The following is a 22,061-nucleotide window of genomic DNA, read 5'->3' on the forward strand; positions in this document are numbered from 1 at the left end:
TAAGCATACATTTCTCCTGCCTAAAACTTATGCATTCCTGGCATATTTTAGTGATAATTTCTAATTATCTTCTTCATATTGTTTTAGGTTTTCTAAAAATAACGTAATCCTTTTCTAAATTCTTGGTAATTACGTAAGAAACATTTTTTTTTATCAAACTGAATATCTCATAAATAGATCTTATTTTTTTATAATAGTCAAATTTTACCTGATCACATTATATTGGTCAGTCATTATTTTCAGTCATTACACTACCCCCATCCATTGGCCTCAGCATATTATTCACAATAATTTAAAGTATAAAATAGTTTGAAAAGCATCATTTTCAATAGGTGTAGCTTCCCCCAAAAACAGATCTTTACTTTTTAAAGGCGGCCTTCAGTGGGTGGTATTAAGTGCTATTTGTGTTATAAAACTGGAAGTCATTTAAAAAAATATATTGTTATATTTTCAAACATTGATATATTGAGATCAGGGAGAGAGAGACAGACAGACTGACAGATAGACAGACAGACACACAGACATGGAGACAGATTAGAGACAGAGACACAAAGAGAGAGAGGGCCAAAGAAGAATAGACAGAGACAGAGAGTGACAGAAACACAGAAAAAGAAACAGACAGAATGACAGGAAACAGGGAGATAGACTGGGACAGAGAGACAGAGGCAGAGAACTGTGGAAAGACACAGAAATAAAAAGAAAGAGAATAGAGACTGAGAAGGAAGGTATGCTCAATAAGAATAATTACACACAGAAGCAAAGAGGATATAGGGGAAACACATGGCTGAATAAATTACATACATAGCTAATTAAATGAAGACTATATAAAATATAAGAAGAATATGATGAAATTTAAAGCTCACTATAGCATGCAATTCTATGGATGTCATCTATTGAAAATAGCATAGTCATCAAAGAAACATGTAGAAGTGAAAAGTGCAAATGAATACATTTGCCTGAATAAGAAAAGAAAGATTTAGAGAAAATGTTGCCATTCTTATCCACCAGAAATGGAGAAAGAAGAACAAGAGAATATAAAAAATAAGTAAAAACAAAAAAAATCTGTTCTTACACACAAGATATAGAGTGAAGAGTGCTGGGAGATGGTGCAGTAAAACCAGGAAGCCACTTGAGCTTTCCCAGTTTCCTTTGAAAACAACATGAAACTTATCTCAAAATAGATTGAAAAATTCCAAGAAAGATCAGTCCACTGGGGTGAAAGGGGTGTTCAGGCCAGCTCAGACAGAAGCTGGGAAAGGTGGTGAGAGGGTCTTCATCATAGTAGATCAGCAGGACCTTCAGTCCTGTCTCAGGAGGGGAACACAGCAGGAGGGCATCTTCCAGAGCCAGTTCAGAAGACAAACTCTGGGAAATTAGGGTGTTTCCTGAAAAGAGCGGACAAAGCTATGCCTGAAAACACAAGGGAGAATTGTACTCAAATCTGAGGCTTATAGTGCACAGAAAGCTTGGGATATCATTCCCTATACTCCAGGCACAGAACTCGACCTTAAAAGTAAAAGAGGAAATGCCAAAAGAAAAGGAAAAAAAAAGAGCAAGAAACAGAAAAGAATGTTGACCATACAAAGCTCTGGTGACAGAGCTGACCCCCCAAAAAACTCAGATGAGGCCAGAAATCCACAGGAAAAATCTCAAAGAGTGATACTAATTAACCTCAAGTCCAAAGATGCCTTTTGGGAGTGCTCATAAAAGACTTTAAAAAGCTAATAAAAAAGGTAGAAGAAAAAATATGAAAAAGGAAATGAGAGGTATGTAAAAGAGAGTCAACAGCTTGGAAAAGGAAGAAAAAAACTGATTGAAGAAAATAACTCCTTGAAAAGCCGAATTAACCAAATGGAAAAAGAGATACAAAAAGTTAATTGAAGAAATGACTCTTTGAGACAGCAAGAATCAATCAAACTTAAAAAAAAAAAAAAAGGAAAAAATGGAAAAAATATGAAATACCTTTTTTGGAAAAACTTGTGATCTGGAAAATATATCCAGAAGAGACAATTTGAAAATTATTGGCCTAAGGTGGAGCCAAGATGGTGGAGAGGACACACATCTTCCTAAACTCTCCTTTTCCCTCAAATTATTTTAACAAAATTCAGCCTCAGAATTAATTCTTGACTGTCAGAACCTGCAAATATTAGGAGTACAACACATTACCAACTGAAGATAATCTCAAAATTCTCCAGAAAAGGTCTGTTTTGTTTGTGTATGGGGACAGAAATAGGGTAGGCCAGGCACAGACCTTAGGCAGGCAGTGAGAGCATTGGAAACAGCTCATGCTGAGCAAACCAGAGTTAGGGTTGGTGTGTGGTCTCTGCTGGTACAAAATCTGGGGGGTGAACTTTACCACAGTGTGAGCTACCTTGCCATGGCAGAAAGCTAGTAGATCAGCAGAGAAGCTATAAACACAGGGGGTAAAGACTATAACCCAAAAACACTAGACTCTCTTGGGACCTGGTCACACCTACCAAAAAGCTAGAGTGACTCAGCATGATCCAAGTGCAGTTTCAGTTGTTTGTCTCAGTGCAGCCCTAATAGCTGCCTTTCTGATGCTGCTGATTTTAGCACAACTGATAATCCCATCACAGTCAGTGGGTGCTGCCCACTGCCCCTTCACTGCCATGTACTATTGTCTGTAGAGGCAGCCTGGAAATACCACACTGCCCCCCATAAGCAAACCATAGTTTTGTTTTGTTTTGTTTTTCAAAATGGCAAAAAAAGCAAAGTGGGCTCTAACTGTAGATAACTTCAATACAGAAAGAGAGCAGACTTCAAACCCTGAGGAAACTAAAAACAGTTTGTCTCTAGATCCAAAGGTGGGTATGATCTGATCCCCATCACACAAGACTCTCATATAAGAAATTAAAAAAGATCTTAAAAGAGAGCTAGAAGAAAAATGGGGAAAGGAAAGGAAAGCTTTGCAAGAGAGTCAGGATAAGTCATGTTATTCACTAAAAGAGCGTGAATAAAGAAATCAACTCCCTCCAAAACAGAATTTGTGAATTGAAAAAGATAAACAACTCCCAGGGAAACAGAATTTTTGAATTGGAAAAGGTAAACAATTCTAAGGAAAACAACTTGTAAATTGGAAAAAGAAAATAATTCTTAAAAAAAAAACAGTGAAATGGGAAAAAAATTCCCTAGAAAAAAACATCTCATTTAAAAACTCAACTAGACAAATACAAAAAGAAATAAAAAAGTAAATGAAGAAAATATTTCATTAAAACTCAGACATGAACAAATGGAAATGAATGACTTGAAGAGACACCAAGAATCAGTCAAGTACACCCCCTAAAATGAAAAAACAGAAAAATATATTAAATATCTACTTGGGCAAACAACAGACCTGGAAATATATATATATCTAGGAGAGATAATCTAAGGCTTATTGGACTCCCTGAAAATCATGATGAAAAAAAGAGCCACCTAGAGCCTAGACACTATTTTTCAGGAAGTCATCAAAGAGAACTGCCATATGTTATAGAAACAGAAAGCTAAAGAAACATTGAAAGAATTCATCGATCATCTACTGAAAGAGATCCCCAAATCAATACTCCAAGAAATATAGTGGCTAAATTCCATACTTATCAGACCAAGGAAAAAAATACTCGATCTGCCAGAAAAAAACAATTCAAATACTGAGGAGCCACAATAAAGATTACTCAGGTTCTAGCAGCATCCACATTAAAATATCGAGGGACCTGGAATATGATATTCTGAAAGGCAAAAGAACTTGGTATGCAGCCAAAAACAAACTATCCCACTTAAACTGAGCATTTTCTTCCAGGGAAGAAGATAGACATTCAATGAAATAGGTGAATTCCATTTATTCCTGATGAAAAACCCGAGCTAAACCAAAACTTTGACCTCCAAGTATAGGACTCAAGAGAAGCATAAAAAGGTAAAAAGACCTCTTGAGAACTGTATTTCTGTTATGTGTATACATAAAGAGTACATATATACTTTGGTTTTACTATTGCAATATTAAAAAGGAACTAGAGTAGAAAGGAAATTATACCAGAAAAAGGGAAAAGTGGAGGTAAAAAGGAAAACTACATCTCATGAAGAGGCAAACGAAACCTATTATATCTGAGGAAAAGAAGGGAGGGGGATGAACATTATGTGAATCTTACTCTCATCAGATTTGGCTCAAAGAGAAAATATTAGACATATTTGTTTTACATAGAAACTTCTCCCACATCATTGAACAGTGGGAGGGGAAAAGTGAAAAGGGAAGGTTTGGGCTAAATAGATGAGAACACAGAATTAGTAAGGATTAGGATTAAGAAAAGGGGAGGGACTTCAAGGGGGAGGGAAAGATTCTAAAGAGGGAGGGCTGCATGAGGCAAATGGTGCTCATAACTCTAATACTGGGATGGGGGGTAAAAGGGAAAGGAAAGAAAAAAAAACATAATTTGGGGATAATAAGATGGCAGGAAACACAGAATTCGTAGTTTTAACCATAAATGTGAGTACGGTAAACTCACCCATAAAGCTGAGGCAGATAGCAGACTGGATTAAAAGCCAGAATCCTACAATATGTCATTTATAGGTAACACACTTCAAGCAGGGTGATACATACAGAATAAAGGCAAAACTCTGGAGCAGAATCTACTATGCCTCTGGGAAAGCCAAAAATGCAGGAGTAGCCATCCTGATCTTAGATCAAGCAAAAGCAAAAACTGATCTAATTAAAAGAGATAAGGAAGGAAACTATTTCTTGCTAAAGTGGAGCATAGATAATGAAGCAATATCAATACTAAACATGTATGCACTAAGTGGTATAACATCTAAATTCCTAAAGGAGAAATTAAGAGAGCTGCAAGAAGAAATGGATAGCAAAACTCTAATAGTGGGAGGTTTCAACTTTGCACTCTCAGAACTAGATACATCAAACCACAAAATAAATAAGAAAGAAGTTAAAGAGGTAAATGGAACACTAGAAAACTTAGATATGATAGATCTTTAGAGAAAAGTTGTTGGAATCTTTACAAACTGTTAAGCTATTAGAAGTGATAGAGACAATAATTATCTAATTTAGTATGGTTCAATATGATTGATTTGATCTTAGAAGGAGATATTTTGGGCCAGAACTTGAAACAAGGTACTAAGTACAACTGATAGAAATGATGCTTGTGTTCACACCTTTAGAGAACTCATAGAAGCAAGAAATATTTAAGTACTCATTGGAGTTCACATGATTTAGTATGAGATATCCAAATTTACACGTCCCTTAAGCCCTGCCTCCAGAAGGAGGAGTTAATCTTTGGGAGATCATATATATAGAGGAAGTTCTTAGAGCTTGAAAGACTTACTTCGAACATTGACTGGAGTCAAAGAGGAGCACTCTGGGAGGAAGCCCACAAGCCCTCTCTCTGAGGCAAGGGAGATTCATTTTCATCTTCCAACTTGGTGCTGGCTAGAGGCTGAGGAAAGCAGAAGCAAAAGTAAAGGACAAAGCTTCAAGAACTCTTAGAATCAAGGAGAGAGAGAGAGAGGCCTATAAGAAAACTAACCGGGCTATATTGGAGACAATAAAAGATCAGAACATTTACCACCTGGATGTTTTTGGAGTGATTAACTGAAACTAAGGCTGCCTCCAGAAAACCTCCCCAAGAAACCCTCTCCCCAAGAGAGAACCGTCTTATATATATATATATTCTGGAGACAGAAAGGAGTAAACTTTCTTTTTGGCAGTTCATGGAATCTATACAAAAACTGACCATATATTAAGACATAAAGACCTCAACTTCAAATTTAGAAAGGCAGAAATAGTAAATGCATTCTTCTCAGATCACACTGCAATAAAAATTACATTCAATAAAAAGCCAGGGTAAAATAGACCACAAAGTAATTGGAAACTAAATAATCTCATCTTAAAGAATGATTGGGTGAAACAGTAAATCATAGACACAATTAATAATTTCACGCAAGAGAAAGACAATAATGAAATGTCACACTAAAATGTGAGATGCAGCCAAGATGGTAATAAGAAGATTACTTGCATTAAAATAGAGGAAGAGAAAATCAACGAATTAGGCTTACAATAAAAAAAAAAGCTAGAGAAAGAGCAAGTTAATCAAACACTGTCATACTCTTGTTTGGTTTTATGGAGGTCTTGGAGCAGCCTTCCTTTTATCAGAATAATCACCACAAAAATAGCCAGGTGTTAAAGTCCAAATTCTATATTTTCTCCTTCACAATCTGATTTCCTTACCTGGGGCCAGGAGTAGCTTTCTTAGAGCCTTTCAGGCCAGGCTTGGTCTCAGTAAGGGAAGTGCAGGAGGCCAGTCACCACAGTGCTGTGAGATGAAGTGAATGAATCTGTCTCTTTTTGGCTCCAAGAGTTTGAGCTCCCACCTCCAGTCAGCTTGTCTTCTCTGGCTCTGTCTCCAAGCTCTCTAAGACTCTCTCTGGCTCCTTCTGAGTCTGTCTCTGGTTCTGAATCTGACTGAGCTTGTCACAGCTTTAAATGGTCTATTTTGAGTATAAACCAATCATTATATCACTAGGAAATCATTATTTGTTGTAAGATTAAATCAGTCATACTGAACTTAGAGAACTATTAACCACCATGCTAAACTAGATAATGACTGTATTTATCAATTCCACTCACTGAACACCTTGTAAGAATTCTTGTTTCAGATTTCTGGCCCTTAACAAAACACTAAACTTGAAATTCTAAAAATAAAAGAAGAGATCAATAAAATTGAAAGTTAAAAAAAACTATTGAATTAATAAATAAAATTAAGATTTGCTTTTATGAAAAAACCAACAAAATAGAAAAACCGTAGGTAAATTTGATTAGAAAAAGGAAAGAGGAAAATCAAATTGTTATTCTTAATATATTAAAAGGGAGAAATTTCCACTAATGAAGAGGAAATTAGAGAATAATTAGGAGTTACTTTGCCCAACTTTATGCCAATAAATTTGATAACTTAAATGAAATGGACAAATACTTTTAAAAATACAGGTTGCCCAGATTAACAGAGGAAGAAGTAAATTGGTTAAATAATCCCATTTTAGAAAAAGAAATAGAACAAGCTATTAATCAACTCTCTAAAAAAAAACCCAGGACCAAATGGATTTGCATGTAAATTCTACCAAACATTTGAACAGAAATTCAATCCAATGCTATATAAACTATTATAAAAAATAGGGAATGAAGGAGTCCTACCAAACTTCTTTTATGGCGCCGATATGGTACTGATTCCTAAACCAGGTACGTTAAAAGCAGACAAAGAAAATTATAGACCAATCTTCCTAATGAACATCGATGCAAAAATCTTAAATAAAATCTTAGCAAAAAGATTTCAGAAAATCATCTTCAGGATAATACACAGTGACCAAGTAGGATTTATACCAGGAATTCAGGGCTGGTTCAATATTAGGAAAACTATTAGCATAATTGACTATATCAATAACCAAATTAACAAAAAATCATATGATCATCTCAATAGATGCAGAAAAAGAATTTAATAAAATCCAACACTCATTCCTATTAAAAACACTAGAGAGTATAGGAATAAATGGAGTTTTCCTTAAAGCAGTCAGAAACATCTATTTAAAACCATCAGTAAGCATCATATGTAATGGGGATAAACTGGAACCATTCCCAACAATATCAGGAGTGAAACAAGGTTGCCCACTATCATCATTACTATTCAATATTGTATTAGAAATACTAACTTCAGCAATAAGAGATGAAAAAAATATTAAAGGAATTAGAGTAGGTAATGAGGAAACCAAATTATCACTCTTTGCAGATGGTATGATGGTATACTTAGAGAACCCCAGAGATTCTACTAAAAAGCTATTAGAAATAATCCACAACTTTAACAAAGTTGCAGGATACAAAATAAGTCTACATAAATCTTCAGCATTTTTGTACAAAACTAACAAAATCCAACAGCAAGAGATAAAAAGAGAAATTCCATTTGAAATAACTGTCAATAGTATAAAATATTTGGCAATCTTCCTGCCAAAAAAAAGTCAGGAATTACATGAACAAAACGACAAAATACTTTCCACACAAATAAAGTCAGATTTAAATAACTGGAAAAAATATTAAGTACTTTTAGATAGGCTGAGTGAATATAATGAAGATGACAATACTCCTTAAACTAATCTATTTATTTAGTGCTATACCAATTAGACTCCCAAGAAATTATTTTAATGACCTAGAAAAAATAACAACAAAATTCATCTGGAAGAAAAAAGGTCAATAATTTCAAGGGAACTAATAAAAAAAATCAAATGAAGGTGGCCTAGCTGTATGTGATCTAAAACGATATTATAAAGCAATGTTCACCAAAATCATTTGCTATTGGCTAAGAAATAGACTAGTTGATCAGTGGAATAGCTTAGGTTCACAGGACAAAATAGTCAATAACTATAGCAATCTATGTTTGACACACCCAATGACCTAAACTTTTTGGATAAGAATTCATTATTTGACAAAAATTGCTGGGAAAGTTGGAAATTAGTATGGCAGAAACTAGGCATTGACCCATACTTAACACCATACACCAAGATAAGGTCAAAATGGGTTCATGATCTAGTCATAAAGAATGAGCTTATAAATAAATTAGAAGAACATAGGATCATTTATCTCTCAGGCTTGTGGAGGAGGAAGGGATTTGTGACCAAAGATGAAGTCATTATTGATCACAAAATAGAGAATGTCTATTTTATTAAGTTAAAAAAGCTTTTGTGCAAATAAAACTCATGTGGACAGGATTAGAAGGGAAGCAATAAACTAGGAACACATTTTTACAGCTAAAAGTTCTGATAAAGGCCTCATCTTCAAAATGCATAGAGAATTGACTCTAATTTATAAGAATCTAGACATTTTCCAATTGATAAATGATCAAAGGATATGAACAGACAATTTTCATATGAAGAAATTAAGACTATTTCTCGTCATATAAGTTGTTCCAAATTATTATTCATCAGAGAAATGCAAATTAAGACAACTCTGAGATACTACTACACACCTGTCAGATTGGCTAAATGATGAATGTTGGAGAGAATGTGGGAAAACTGGGACACTGATGCATTGTTGGTGGAGTTGCAAAGAGATCCAATCATTATGGAGAGCAATTTGGAACTATGCACAAAAAGTTATCAAACTGTTCATACCCTTTGATCCAGCAGTGTTACTGTTGGGCTTATACCCCAAAGAGATATTAAATAAGAGAAAGGGACCCATATGTGAAAAATATTTGTGGCAGTATTTTTTGTAGTGACTAGAAAGTGGAAATTGAAGGAATGCCCACCAATTGGAGAATGTGTATATAAATTGTGGTATATGAATGTTATGGAATATTATTGTTCTATAAGAAATGACCAGCAGGATGAATACAGAGAGTCTTGGAGAGACATACATGAACTGATGGTTAGTGAAATGAGCAGAACCAGGAGATCATTATACACTTCAACAACGATACTACGTGGTGATCAATTCTGATGGACGTGGCTCTCTTCAACAATGAGAGGATCTAAATAAGTTCCAATTGATCTGTAATATACAGACCCAGTTCCCCCCAAGAAAGAACACTGGGAAATGAGTGTGGAACACAACATAGCATTTACACACTTTCTGTTATTGTTTGCTTGCATTTTTGTTTTTTCTTCTCAGGTTATTTTACCTTCTTTCTAAATCTGATCTTTCTTGTGCAACAAGATAACTGTATAAATATGTATACATATATTGTATTTAACATATACTTTAACATATTTAATATGTATGGGACTCATCAATTGGAGAATGGTTGGGTAATTATGGTATATGAATGTTATGGAATATTATTGTTCTGTAAGAAATGACCAGCAGGATGAATAGAGAGAGGCTTCCAGAGACTTACATGAACTGATACTAAGTGAAATGAGCAGAACCAGAAGATCATTATATACTTCAACAACGATACTGTATGAGGATGTATTCTGATGGAAGTGGATTTCTTTGACAAAGAGAAGATCTAACTCAGTTTCAATTGATCAATGATGGACAGAAGCAGCTACACCCAAAGAAAAAACACTGGGAAATGAATATAAACTGTTTGCATTTTTGTTTTTCTTCCCGGATTATTTTTACCTTCTGAATCCAATTCTTCCTGTGCAACAAGAGAACTGTTCGGTCCTGCACACATATATTGTATCTAGGATATACTGTGCTATACTTAACATGTATAGGACTACTTGCCATCTGGGGGAGGGGTGGAGAGAGGGAGGGGAAAAATCGGAACAGAAGTGAGTGCAAGGGATAATGTTGTAAAAAATTACACTGGCATGGATTCTGTCAATAAAAAGTTATAATTATTAAAAAAATATGTATGGGACTACCTGACATCTAAGGGAAGGGGTGGAGGGAAGGAGGGGAAAAGCTGAAACAGAAGTTTTGCAAGAATCAATGTTAAAAAAAATTTACCTATGTATATGTTTTCTATATAAATAGCTATAACAAAAATATATTTAGTAAAAAAAAAAAGAAAATTATTGGCCTATCTGAAGGCCACAACCAAAAAAAGAGCCTTAATAACATTCTTTAAAACATCATTAAGGAAAAATGCCTCAATATGCTAGAAACAGTGAGTGAAATACTCATTGAAAAAATCCACAAGAAAACCCCAAGGTAGGTTGTTGTGAAGATTAAGAACTTCAATCTCAAGTTAAAAAAATATTGAAAACTGTCCCCACAAAAAATAGTTCAAATATCAATAACAAAACAAATATGCAATAATCAGGATTCCCTAGGATCTGTTATTTTCTACAATAAAGGATCTGAGGACCTGGAATACCATATTCCAAAAGGCAAAGGAGCTAGATTTACAACTAAACATTCACTATGCAATGAGATTCAACATCATCTTTCAAGGGAGCCCACTGATCAATGAAGTAAGAGACTTTTAATCATTTCTATTGAAAAAAAAAACAGAACAAAATATGAAATTTAAGTTACACACACAAGACTCAAGAGATGCATAAAATGGTAAACGGGGAAAATGTATACTATTTAAAGTTTAAATTCTTTACTACCTAGATAGAAAAAAAAAATATCTGTAACTCTTGAGAACTGTATCTGTCATTGGGGCAGAGTGGGGCTTCACATGGACTGAGGGTATGGTTGGCAATGTACTCTGATGTGATGAAATCAAAGAAAAAGACATTAAGCCATGGAAAAATGTCTGTACTAGGAAAAGAGGAAAGGGGAGGTACAAGGGGACAATTAGATCATATAAAGAAATTTTAAAAAAAATTATTACAATTGAAGGAAAAAAAAGGTGGAGGATGAAAATTGTCTGAACCTTGATTTTGTCAATTTCAGCTCTAAGAAGGAATAACTTAATAATTAAATTAGGTATAGAATTTTGTCTAACCCTATAAGGAAATAAGAAAGAAAATGGAGAGGCAGGATAAAAGAGTAATAAGAAATAGTAGGCAAAAATGTATGAGAAGATGGGAAAGGGGTGATAGAAGAAATGGTATTAGGTGCAATAGATTAAGAAAACACAAATAGGAGAAAGAGTGAGAGGTATAGGAGATAAGGAAGTGGGTGGTGTGGGTACAAAAAAATCACTATTAAGGATAGGATGGAAAGATAGAATAAAAGTATATAAAGGGGAGAAAATAGGTTGGAGGGAAATTCAAAGCTGATAATCATAAATATGAAGATGACTGAAATAAACTCTCCCATAAAATATAAAGGGAATAGCAAAGTGGAATAAAAACAGAATCTTACAATATGTTGTTTAAAAGAAACACATTCGACACAAAAAGTCTCAGAGTCTAAAGGTAAAAGACTGGAACAGAATTTATTGTGCTTCAGTTGAAGTAAAATAAACAGGGGTAGCAATTCTGATCTAAGATAAGGAAAAGTAAAAATTGTTTTTATTAAAAGGGATAAGGGAGGAAAGTACATCTTGATAAAGGGTACCATAAACAAAGAAGTAATGATACTAAATATATATGCACCAAGTAGTAGAGCATTAAACTTTCTAGAAAAAAGATTTTAATCCAGTTACAAGAAGAAATAGACAGCAAACATAATTTAGTGAGGGAACTCAAACTTCCCTTTTCAGCATCGGACAAAATCATAAAAAAACAAGAAAGAAACTAGGAGGCTAAATGAATCCTAAAAATTTAGATATGATAGTTCTCTGTAAGGAACTGAATAGGGACTGAACAAAATACACTTTTTTTCTCAGCAGTCCATGGCATCCAAACAAAAAATGACCTTGTAGTAAGGAATAAAAGCATTCCAATCAAATGCATGGCAGAAATAGTGAATTCTTCCTTTTCACAGCAAAATGAAATAAAAATTATGTGCAATAAATGGGCTGGAAAAGATCAACTAAGAACCAATTGAAAATAAAAAAAAAATCTAATTCTAAAAAATGAGTGAGTCAAACAACAAATCACAGAAACTATACATATTTTCAGTTCTTTCCATCTTTCCTTAATAATAATTTATAGATGATTTTAACAAAATTATAAATTGTATGCAAATCTAAATAAAAATAAGTGTTTATTGATAATTCATACATCTTTTCATGAATAAAACTCAAACTCCATCAATAATTTGCAAATTCTATTCTCTTCATTTCTTTGGAAATCAGAACATTTGACCTTCTCATATCCTGAAAATACAGTTTTATTTTCATTTTCTATAATTTCCCAGACATTATTGACAGTCCCTTAGCAACCCCATCTTTCTTTTCTTTCAGGACCAGAAAATATAATCCTCCTGGGACAAAAATACTTAATTCATAAATAGAAACTAAGTATTTTCTTACTTATCTTAACCATTACTGATTGCTGAAACCTTTAAATGCTCTTAACCTCAAAATAACTAGCCTCCCACTGCATACAGGACTAGATCCAGTCATCCTAATGTACCTGACCATTAGATTCAGAGGCCTCTGCAAGAGAAAGTGACTCTGGCAAATCCCAAATCCACCAAGATTTCTACTTCTAGCAACAAATTCTTATGGCTAATGAGAAGGAGATCCAAGTAAAATACCATCTTGTTTGTTATTCCACATGGTGGAAAATGAAATTATCACCTATGCAAAGGTATTAACTTACCTACTTTTGGCAGAGAGAAAGCTCCAGAAGATATTTGAATAATTGACTCTCCACTGCTATTATAAATTGTTTTTGTGCTAATTTATTAATGTTAGATTATCTCAGTTTTATGGACTATTGTCTAAAAATAGTTAAGGGGGTAAAACAAAAGAACAAAAAGGGACTATCAAAAGACAAATATATATATATATATATATGTATATATATATATGAATTCTTATAGCATCAAGAAAGAAGAAAGGAGTAAAAATCAAATTTATATTAAATGAATAAAATCCCAATTCTAATATATAAATGAATCAATATATTTAATTTAGTTGGGGAGAGAGTTGCTTTTGGAAGTCACCTAACTGGGGAAAAAGCAAAAAAATGAATGGATACCAAATAATAATTTCTTTCTTTTCTGGATAGGAACAAGGAGGAACAATATTATCAAAATACTGTGTAATGTAAAATGGTCCCAGAGAAGAGATGATCAAATAAATATAAAATCTCTTTTGAGGGATAGGTAGGGAAGTATGAGTATGGAATATTGCATAAATAATTTTTAATATTTAATTTTTCTGTTGGTTTTCCTGTAATTAAAAATGGTACAACATATTAGTAAGTAAATAAAAGGACTGACAATATATAAATAAATGGTAATACAAAATAACTTTGAATAAAATCTTTAAAATAAAATTAAAATAATATAACTAAAAGAAGCATAATTCTTCTTACCTATTGCCATTTTAACATTAAAAGCTATCCAGTGAGAAGATGTCAAAATCTGTGCCACATTCATTTAATATATGAATAAAATAATATATTTCTATGAAAAAGGAAAGTTATGAGATTTAGGATCTTATCTTCCCATCTATTAGTAGTAACCCTAACCCTAAATATAGGACTCCATTAATAAATCCTGTAAATAGGGATGCTGACAAAAAAAACAAAAAGATATAGAAAAGCAATTAAGCATTTACACTCCTAAACATTCAAAAGATGGAAAAGGGAATATATAAAAGCACATATTTAAAACTTTGTAGAATATCAATGCTTATAGAAATACATTTATTCAGAACTGGGGATTGAGAAACAGGAGATTAGACACCAAGAATAATTCAATAATTATCAGTTTTTCTTAATAAAAGTCTTTAATTAGAATTGTGAGTTTTTGAAATGAATCTGTGTAACTAGGGAATTTCTTTTTAATGTCTATACAATTGGTGTGGATTGGCAGGCACCAAAGAAATGAAAAGATTTCCTTATTTAAAATGTAATTATTATATTCATTTTAATGTAAATGAACTTCCCCCATCCTTAGCATACTTCTTTGAACTATAAAACTTAGTAATCATATTTCACAGAAATATCTCACATAAAAGTATCAATAATCAAAGTAGGAAATGATGATTATGAGTAATTTCATTATTAATATTCAACAAAATTTAATAATATTGTATGATTTTACTCTTCTATAATTAGCCAAACATGGAAAACATAGAAACTGCCAAATATGTTGAATGTTTCAAAAATACTTTGAGAAAAATGGATCAAGGTAATAGATTAAGAAACTACACATATATAAACGCACAGAAATACATATACAGAAATTCACAAATCTGAGTAACTTTTCAAAATTTAACTTTCACAATGTTTATTTATCATTAAAATAGTTAATATTAAAATAAATGTTTAAGGATTATCCAACAGTTTCCTGGAACAATGTTGAAAAAATGTAGTGATAATTACAGTAATGATCCTAATCCTTTTCAGCAATTTATGGGATATCTATTGAGTATCTATCACATGGAAGGTGCTGTGGCAAATGTAAAGATAAAAGAATTGAAAATCATAATCTTCTAAATTAAGAATTTGGAGAGATCTTAAAATTGGATAATGTTCCTTAAAAGGCTCATAGTTACTGGCACCTTATGTGTGCTGATAATATAAATATATACATATATATATATATATATATATATATATATATATATATATGTAATACAAAGTAAGAACTTATAAAGATCTTAAGAAGATAAGAGCTAAACATTTGTCAGGTAAATGGAAATATGGCAATGATAATAGCTAACAAGTTTTGCAAAGATATATATGCATATATGTGTCTGTGTCTGTGTGTATGTGTGTGAGTGTTATAAAGAATTCATTTGATATTAACATCAATCCTGAAAAGCAAACAGTATTTTATATTTAAGAAAACTACGGCACAGAGTTTAAATATTAGTGTCACATAGCAAATAAGTGCTTGAGGCTTGAACTTCTTGAATCACAGCTAGATGTTACAAACACCTAATAAGGACCTCTCTGCCTTTTGACTCTTGTTTTTCCATTCTATCCTATGAATATATTTTTTCAAAATGATTTTCGAAAAGAACATCTCTATTTACTCACACAAGGAACTCTTATGATTTTTTATTGCTTATCTTATTGTTCAGTCATTTTCTTTTCTTTTTTTATAATTTTAAAATGTTTAATTTTATTTATTTATTTTTTATTTAATAGCCTTTTATTTACAGGATATATACATGGGTAACTTTACAGCATTAACAACTGCCAAACCTCTTGTTCCAATTTTCACCTCTTACCCCCACCCTCCCTAGATGGCAGGATACCAGTGTTTAAATATATTAAGATATAAAATTAGATACACAATAGGTATACCTGACCATACGTTATTTTGCTGTAGAAAAGAATCAGACTCTAAATATTGTACAATTAGCTTGTGAAGGAAATCAAAATGCAGGTGTTATAAATATAGGGATTAAAATTTAATGTAATGGTTTTAGTCATCTCCAGAGTTCTTTTTCTGGGCATAGCTAGTTCAGTTCATTACTGCTCCATTAGAAATGATTTGGTTGATCTCGTTGCTGAGGATGGCCCTGATCCATAGAACTGGTCATCATAAGTATTTTGTTAAGTATATAATGATCTCCTGGTCCTGCTCATTTCCACTCACATCAGTTCGTATAAGTCTCAGGCCTTTCTGAAATTATCTGGGTCATTTCTTACAGAACAGTAATATTCCATAATTTTCATATACACAATTTATTCAACCATTCTCCAACTGATGGACATCCATTCAGTTTCCAGTTTCTAGCCACTACAAAAGGGCTGCCACAAACTTCGTCCAACGGTCCCTTTCCCTTCTTTATAATCTCTTTGGGATATAATCCCAGTAGTAACACTGCTGGATCAAAGGGTATCACAGTTTGATAACTTTTTGAGCATGTTCCAAACTACTCTCCAAAATGGTTGTTCGTTCACAACTCCACCAACAATGCATCAATTCCCAGTTTTTCACATCCTCCCAACAATCATCATTTTCCTGTCATCTTAGCCAATCTGCAGGTGTGTAGTAGTATCTTAAGTTGTCTTAATTTGCATTTCTCTGATTAATAATCCTTGGAGCATCTTTTCAATATGACTAGAAATGTTTCCATTTCTTCATCAAGAATTGTCTTTCACATCCTTGACCATTTCAATTGAAGAATGGCTTGATTTTATAAATTAGAGTTTCTCTATATATTTTAGAAATAGGGCCTTTCAGAACCTTTGACTGTAAAATATTTTTCCATTTATTCTTCCCTTCTAATCTTGTCTGCATTAGTTTTGTTTGTACAAAACTTTTCAGTTTGTATAATCGAAATTTTCTATTTTGTGATCAGTAATGATCTCTAGTTCTGCTTTGGTCATAAAGACCTTCCCCTTCCACAGGTCTGAAGGGTAAACTATCCTTGTTCCTCTAATTTATTAATAATGTCATTCTTTATGCCAAGGTCATGAACCCATTTTGACCTTATCTTGGTTCGGCGTTAAGTATGGATCAATGCCTAGTTTCTGCCATATTAGTTTCCAATTTTCCCAGCAATTTTATAAACGGTAAGTTCTTATCCCAAAGCTGGGATCTTTGGGTTTCTCAAAGAACTAGGTTGCTATGTTTGTTGACTGTTTTATCCTTGAACCTAATCTATTCCACTGATCAACTAATCATTCCTTAACCAATACCAAATAGTTTTGGTAACTGCTGCTCTATAATATAATTTTAGATCTGGTACAGCTAAGCCACCTTCATTTTGATTTTTCATTAATTCCCTTGAAATTCTTGACCTTTTGTTTTCCATATGAACTTTGTTGTTATTTTTTTCTAGGTCATTAAAATAGTTTTTTGGGACTCTGATTGGTATAGCGCTAAATAAATAGATTAGTTTAGGTAATATTGTCATCTTTATTATATTTACTCGCCCTATCCAAGAGCATTTAATATTTTTCCAATTGGTTAGAGCAGACTTAATTTGTATGAAAAGTGGTCTACAATTTTTCTCATAGAGTTTCTGATTTTCCCTTGGCAGATAGATTCCTAAGTATTTTATATTATCAGTAGTTACTTTAAATGGAATTTCTCTTTTGTAACTCTGACTGTTGGATTTATTAGTGATATATAAATGCTGATGACTTATGTGGGTTTATTTTAACCAGCAACTTTGCTAAAGTTGGGATTATTTCTATAAACTTTTTTAGCAGAATCTCTGGGGTTCTCTAAAGTATTACCATCATGTCATCGGCAAAAGTGATAATTTGGTTTCCTCATTGCCTATTCTTATTCCTTTAATCTCTTTCTCAGCTTTTATTTATAGCTAGGGTTTCTAATACAATATTAAATAATAACCGTGATAGTGGGCAACCTTGTTTCCTCAGATCTTTTGGAATGGTTGCAGTTTGTCTCCATTACATATGATGCTTACTGATGGTTTTAAATAGATGCTGCTGATTATTTTAATGAAAGTCCATTTATTCCTATACTCTCAAGTGTTTTTAATAGGAATGGATGTTGGATTTATCAAATGTTTTCTGCATCTATTGAGATGATCATATGTTTTTTAATTTGGTTTATTAACATGGCAAATTATATTGATAGTTTTCTAATATTGAACCAACCCTGCATTCCTGGTATAAATCCTACTTGATCATAGTGTATTATCTTGGGAGATGATTTTCTGTAGTCTTTTTTGCTAATATCTTATTTAAGATTTTTAGCATCAATATTCATAGGGAGATTGGTCTATAATTTTCTTTTCTGTTTTCCAGCCTGCCTGGTTTAGGTATCAGTACCATGTCTGTGTCATCAGAAGGAATTTGGTAGGACTCCTTCATTCCCTATTTTATCAAATAATTTATATAGCATTGGGCCAATTGTTCTTTAAATGTTTGGTAAAATTCACATGTAAATCCATCTGGTCCTGGGATTTTCTTAGGGAGTTGTTTAATTGCCTGTTCTATTTCTTTTTCTGAAATGGGACTATTCAACAATTCTTCCTCCTCTGTTAGTCTGGGAAGTCTGTATTTTTGAGGTAGTCATCCATTTCACTTAGGTTATCAAATTTATTGGCATAAAGTTGGCAAAATAACTCCTTATTATTTCTCTAATTTCCTCTTCATTGGTGGAAAGTTCTCCCTTTTCATTTTTAATACTACTAATTTCATTTCCTCCCTCCTTTTCTAATCAGATTTACCAAGGCTATCTATTTTATTGGCTTTTTCATAGAACCAACTCTTAGTTTTATTAATTAGTTCAATAGTTTTTTTACTTTCAATATTTTTAATTTCTCCTTTTAATTTTAGAATTTCCAATTTATTATTTGATTGGGGGTTGTTAATTTGGTCTTTTATTAGTTTTTTTAATTGCAAGCCCAATTCATTAATCTTTTCTTTCCCTTTTTTATTCAAGTAAGCCTCTAAGGATATAAAATTCCCTCTTATTACCGCTTTGGCTGCATCCCACAAATTTTGGTATGATGTCTCATCATTGTCATTATCTTGAGTGAAATTATTAATTATATCTATAATTTGCTGCTTCACCCAATCATTCTTTAAGATGAGATTGTTTAGTTTCCAAATACTTTTTGGTCTTTCCCTAACTTTTTGTTGAATGTAGTTTTTATTGCATCATGATCTGAAAAAACATTTACTATTTCTGCTTTCTTGCATTTAATTTTGAGGTCTTTATGTCCTAATATATGTAAATTTTGAATAGGTTCCATGAACTGCTGAGAAGAAAGTATATTCCCTTCTATCTCCATTCAATTTTCTCCAAAGATCCAACATACCTAATTTTCTAATATTCTATTTACTTCTTTAATTTCTTTCTTAATTGTTTTGTGGTTTGATTTGTCTAATTCTGAGAGTGCAAAGTTGAGGATCTCCTACTATTACAATTTTGTTGTCTATTTCTTCTTGCAACTCTCTAACTTCTCCTTTAGGAAGTTGGAGTGCCATACCACTTGGTGCATATATGTTTAATATTGATATTGCTTCGTTGTTTATCTCCTTTAGCAGGATGTTATTTCCTTCTTATCTCTTTTAATTAGATCAATTTTTACTTTTGCTTGATCTGAGATAAGGATGGCTACCTCTTTTTGACTTCACCTGAAGCATAATAGATTTTGCTCCAGCCTTTACCTTTTACTCTATGTATCCCCTGCTTTAAATGTGTTTCATAAACAACATTTGTAGGGTTCTGACTTTTGATCCAGTCTGCTATCTGCCTCCCTCTTTTGGGCTTTCATCCCATTCACATTTCAGTTAGAATTACTAAATCTGTATTTCCTGCCATCCTAATAACCCCAGATTGTGCTTTACTTATTCTTGCCTCCCCTAACCCTCTTTCCCCCTTTAACTTATGTACCCTCTTGTTCCACGATACTTATCCTCTTTATAATCCCTCCCTCCCACCCTTTGGTCTTTCCCCCTTCCTTCCCTTATTACTCTTTTCTTTTCTCTTTTCCTCTCCCTGTTTTAATGAGGCAGAGAGAATTTTCTCTAAAACAAATGTCAATTATTTTCTTTGAGCCAACTCTGATGAGGGAGTAAGATTCATGCAATGTTCCTCCCCCTCTAAATTCCCTCAGAATGATAAGTTTCCTTAGCCTCTTTGTGGGATGTGGTTTCCCTCTTTCATCCCTCCTTCCCACCTTATTCTGCCATCATCCCTTTTTCCATATCTACTTCCCTTTTTTATGTTATATCAGTACAATCAAATTATACTTGTATTCTTTTTTGTATATCCACAACAGAAATACAATTTTCAAGAGTTTATTTTTACCTTTTCTGCATCTCTTGGTTCTATGCTTGGAGATCAAATTTTTGTTTAGTTCTGGTTTTCTTCAGAAACAAATGGAATTCATTTGTTTCATTAAATATCCATCTTCTTCCCTGGAAGAAAATGCTCCAACTTAGCTGGGTAGTTTATTCTTAGCTGCATCTCAAGTTCTTGTCCCTTTCGGAATGTCAATTCCAGGCCCTTCTTTCCTTTAATGTAGAGGCAGCCAAATCTTGGGTGATCCTTATTGTGTCACCTCAGTATTTAAATGGTTTTGGCTGCTTGTAAATTTTTCCTTAATCTGATGGTTCTGAAAATTTGGCCACAATATTCCTTGGGGTTTTTATTTTAGGGTTTATTTCAGAAGGTGTTAGATGAATTCTTTCAATGCCTATTTTACCTTCGATTCCTATTCATCCTGGGCACTTCTCTTTGATGATTTCTTGTAAAATAGTATCTAGGCTCTTTTTTTTCATCATAGTTTTCAGAAAGTCCAATAATCCTCAGATTATCTCTCCTAGATCTATTTTTCAAGTCTTCGTTTTGCAAGTGGATAATTCATGGTTTTTCCAGTTTGTCATTTTTGTTTTGCTTGACTGATTCTTGCTGTCTCAATGAATCATTAGTTTCTATTTGTTCAGTTCTAATTTTTAAAAAATTATTTTCTTCATTAGCTTTTTACTTCTTTCTGTATATGTCCAATTGAGTTTTTGAATGTATTGTTTTGGTCTGTGGAATTTTTTCCATTTCACTAATTTTTTTTTTTTTAGTGAATTATTTTCTTTTTCCAATTCACAAATCCTACTTTCTAGTGAATTCTTTATTTTTTCCAATTCACAATTCTTACTTTCCTGAGATTTTTTTACTTTTTCCAATTCGTATTTCAGGAAGTTGTTGCTCTCTTGTAAGGCTTCTCTTTACTTTCCCCATTTATCTTCTAACTCTCTTTTGAGACTTTTAATGTCTCTTTGAGAGCATCATGTAAAGGAGGACAGTCTGATGCATTTTTGCTGTTTGAGGTCTCTTCAGGTTTGCTGACCTGCTCTTTTTCTGCATAGAAGCTGTCGATCTTTCTTTTGATCTTTTTATTCATGTTTTAAAGCCTTTAGAGTAGGTTTCCTAGGCAAGGGGGTTACCAGCTTCCTCTGCAGAGCAGGGAAAGATGTAAACAGATTTCCGGCTCCGGGTATGGGGTGCTCTGGTGAGAGTTTTCCCTTCCCCAACAGGAAGTGGATTCAGCACTAAGCTGAGCTATCAAACTGCTTAGTAGGGCTGAGTGGGTTAGCGATTGCCCTTGGCTAGAGACTAAGGGGTGAAAGTGTCACTGCCCCAGGCCGGAGCCTCTTGTGGGACTGTGAGTATTAGCAGCTGACCGCAGACCACAGACCGCAGGCCGCAGACTGTAGACCGCAGACCGCAAACCGCCCTGAACTCTGCCCCAGTGTCTCTGCCCAATGCAAATCGGCCCTGGAAAAGCTCTATGGCCCCAAGCCCAGCTCCCCACTGCGCAGATTGGAGGCTAACCCGGGCTGCGTCCTCCTGTGGTGCAGGATCACAACTGCCCCAAGGAAAAGCCCGTACTGCGGGTTGGGCCTACGCGCTTGTGCTGAGATCTGTGCCTTCACCCTCGGTTTGAGACTCTCCTCGGAACCTAATTTCTCTCCCCGTCTGCACCGATCTCCCCCCTGGCCCCGGAACCAACCTTTTTTGGCGAGACTGCAGATTTTCTTCGGCTGGTGAGTTGTTCTACTTCTTATCTTTACGAATTGTAGCAGTCAAGACTATTTTTGAGGCTCGATATAATATTGATAAAGAGGGTAAGAGAAGAGCTTAGAAAGTCGCGTGTGTCTTCTCCGCCATCTTGGCT

The sequence above is a fragment of the Sarcophilus harrisii genome, chromosome 6 (assembly GCF_902635505.1).
Source record: "Sarcophilus harrisii chromosome 6, mSarHar1.11, whole genome shotgun sequence".
Lineage (NCBI taxonomy): Eukaryota > Metazoa > Chordata > Mammalia > Dasyuromorphia > Dasyuridae > Sarcophilus > Sarcophilus harrisii.